This window comes from Poecilia latipinna, unplaced genomic scaffold, assembly GCF_001443285.1.
Source record: "Poecilia latipinna isolate Pla-1442-1.1 unplaced genomic scaffold, P_latipinna-1.0 Scaffold490, whole genome shotgun sequence".
Classification (NCBI taxonomy): domain Eukaryota; kingdom Metazoa; phylum Chordata; class Actinopteri; order Cyprinodontiformes; family Poeciliidae; genus Poecilia; species Poecilia latipinna.
In genome coordinates this window covers 57,273-60,815 of record NW_015113106.1, presented here as the reverse complement: position 1 = coordinate 60,815, position 3,543 = coordinate 57,273, and the positions used below count along the sequence as shown (strand labels likewise).

The 3,543-nt window shown below is 39.6% G+C and overlaps 1 long non-coding RNA gene across 1 annotated transcript in view; it reads left to right on the top strand.

Annotated features, from left to right (window-relative positions):
• The window catches only part of LOC106952059 (uncharacterized), a 38,975-nt gene extending 36,396 nt beyond the window's left edge, over positions 1–2,579 (top strand). Inside the window, exon 3 of the long non-coding RNA XR_001425910.1 lies at positions 2,494–2,579. This is a non-coding gene — a long non-coding RNA (uncharacterized LOC106952059). The remainder of the gene's footprint in view (positions 1–2,493) is intronic.
• The last annotated feature ends 964 nt before the right edge of the window (positions 2,580–3,543 follow it).

Below are 3,543 nucleotides of genomic sequence, written 5' to 3'. Positions count from 1 at the left end.
CATTAGATGATAACCAACAATATCTGTCACTTAAATATCATTATTAAAGATATATCTAAGGCTGTACCTGTGTTGTCTAGTTTTCCACCAGGGACTCTTAGTGAAATTCACAGATGTTGTTAAATGGGCAAAGTTGCCTAATAAAAGCAAAGTCCAAAGTAAAACTTATACCTAATAAAGAACGCAGTTTTTCTGGAAAAGAACTCAATAGACTTAAGATGCATTTTAGTGTTACCCCATGGTAACTCCATTATCTCTTTCTCCTATTTTGGTTCTGTTTAGTCAGTCTGTTACTTGAGTTTTGTCTATTTTTGCAAAAATATTCTTCTATCTATGTTCTTTGTCTTAATGTTTACTCACCTGGCTTCCCCACCACTAATCACCTCTCCAGGATTTAAGCTTTCTGTTTCCAGTTGATTCTTGTCAGATTCTCTCATCTAAATCGTTACTCTGCTTTCCTTTTGTTGACAGTGACTGTTTTAACCTAGAAGTCCATGAAAATAGCTTAATGAAAAATGCTTGGTTGGAAAATGTGACCAAGCCAAATTTTTACGCATTTAAACCTGGCTGTGAAATAAAATATCCAGTTTCTTCCTGTCTTCTTCAACTCCTGTCCTCTATCCCTTTTGGATCACCTGTTGTTTTTCCAGATGGACCTTTCGCTCCTCTCCTTTCCAGTGGAGAGCAGGAAATGCAAGCTATCAGGCAGGGACATGAATGTGCCCCTTGGATCCAGAACCCATTAGAAGTGAGATGGAACAAAAAGTTCCTTGAGATCTTCCAAAGCCGAGCTGTCAAAGCGACCACAGAGCCAATAACATGAGTTATGAAGATGTTCGGTTTGATTTAAGGCCCTTCTCTTCTGCTGTTGCACTCGCTTTTTATTCTTATGCTGTAACTTTGGTTTAATCTTTCGGGATAGCCTGCATTTACGTAAGTTTTAGGATATTTTTTTACTAGTTGTTTGCAACTTTGAAGACATTCTTTCTGGGTACCCATCTCTGCTTTTCAAGGTCCAGTCCAAGCCCAAACGCAGTCTGTTTCTCGTTGCTGCTCTCTGTTGGAGTGCCAGCGTCTGTCAGCAGCTCCTAGCAGCCCCTAGTTAGAGAAACTAATGGACATGATTTAAGCCCAGTGTTGCTCCTCTGACACAAATCAGGTGGACTGAATTTGCTTCTTTCTTGGAGATGGTTCCTAAATTATCTTCAGTTTCCAACTATCGAGCCTTTAATAAACACTCTGTGTCACCCGTGGTGAAGATAAAAGTTGTTAAAACCACTTTAAAATAAATTTGATTTACTGTCATTGCAGAAGTACAACAGTATGTATGTATTCTGCTCAGGGAAGAAAAACATATTTATTAGGTGCTTTGTAAAAGTACTCACTTATTTTGCAATTTACTAAAAAAAGTCTCTTCACAATCACAAATACCGATGTATTATATATAGATCAGAGCAAAGTAGTATATGAATGAGAAGGAGAAAAAAAAACCTCTCTTCCATCGCAAGTATGGCTGCACTGATAAATCAGCCCTGATTTCCTCAATTTTGGGAGATCAGTGATTGACTGATAAGATGTGAAGTTGATCTTATCCATCGATCTTGTCAACCTCTGCAAAGGTCTAAAAAAATCAGCCACTGTGTTCTGTTGCTTTGCTGTGTGACAGCCCGGCCCACCTGGAGCCACCTCTGCAGGATGAGAGCTGGGTTCACCCTGGGCGGGTCACCAGTCCGTCACATAGGCTGACATTCGCACTGCGGGCCCAAATGCTCAGTTCAAAGTTTTTGTGCAATCTGATTTTTTTGGCGTGGTCGTTCACATTTCCAAATAAATGCAACCTCTGTGTGTTGTACAAACGTTTTGTAACATGGACCAGATTTTACAACTTAAAGCACAAAATAATTTTGTTGCTCTGCAATAAATTAAACAACAAAGAAGCAAAATGAGTGACTTTTTTTCATTTATTTGGTTTAGAAAGTATGTTAGTCTATTCCAAACAAAAAAATGAGAATTTAAAAAACCCTCATCTATTAACCAAGTTTAATTCATTAATTTAATTAATATGCTCTGGTCCTTTTTTTACAAGATGTCTCTGGATTTACTATTAAATTAAAATTAAAACAGTATTTTAACACTTTCTGTTAAAAAAGAATCCAAGTTTTCATGGACATTTTCATGCTAAAAAGTAACAAAAGTGTCCAGACTAGTACCATTCTTTTAACTGCAGTCGGGGGCCACATAAAATTGCTTCCAGGGCCACAAACGGCCCCCGGGCCTCACTTTGGACACCCCTGAATTAACCCAACACCACTACAAAGTCAGTTGGGCTAACTGTAAAGCAGTAATGATGAAGACCAGTTCATGCCAATATTTATCATAAACCAAACATGGCTGTTGGTGGATGCTAAGTCTGAAAGGTTTTTGTGTAAAGTTCTGTGAAAGAAAGAAAAACTTCCTCTCCTCTCCTCCTTTCTTCCTTTTCGCCACACCCAGGCAGCAACAGGTCTGAACCGGTGTTGTCAGTGCAGATTTAGTGATCAGGAGTTGGAGGTTGGGTGAAGGCGCTGGTCGACGTCAATCCTCAGGTAAATACGCAAAGCACAAAGGCAACACTGCTGCACCTTCCTGTTTAAATCTACATGATTATACAACTGTGATTACTGCAAAATACAAGCACAGAAAACAAGGTGTTTACGAATGCATGTTATTATTAAAAGGGCTGATAAGCAGATGTAAAGTACTTCATTACTGTACTTGCGTAGACTTTTCAGGTATCTGTACTTTACTTGAGTATTTATTTTTCTTAGGACTTTTTACTTTTACTCCCGACATTTTAAGAGAAGTATCTGTACTTCTACGTAAGCAGAGAATGTCAGTGCGTTTGACACCTCTGCTGATATGTTATCTTAATGTACAGAACAAAAACCACCAAAAAAACAAAGTCAGTGTTTTGTTTCCTTTTTGGCTGGAGAGTCATTTGACACACGCAACAAAAAAGTTTGGACACCCCTGATAAACAATCTCACATCTCTCTGGGATTTGTCGGGTGGTTTTCGATCAACCAAAGAGGCTTCAGCTTTTATCACGTTGTGAAATCGTTGCTGTTCATCTTCAGGAAAAGTGTGCGCATCAGGCAGAAACACCCCCAAAACAATGGCTCTCCCCTGCTTTTGTAACGCAGTGACAAATGACAAGTGCTGGCTGCCTGCAAGTCTGCTCACCACTCAATCAGCCTGTCTTTGATTATTATGTGGTGGGAGCGCTCCGTCTTTTGTCTATAGCGGCTGGAAACGCAGATGATGAGGCAGAAGCATGAGCTAAACTTTCTGGAGTGTTTATAAAGGAGTTATAGTCCACATTTGATGGATTATGCTGGATTTCCAAAAGGTTGGGTTAATAAACGCAGGCTTGTTGGTTCCTGTTTCTGTTAGGCTGATCTGGAAGGACGGCCTTAAACCAGACAAACAAATGTATGCAGATAAGTTTTCATCGGAGCCTCAACCTGCAGCGAAGTTTCAGGAATGCTCTCGTTCTTCCAGGCCA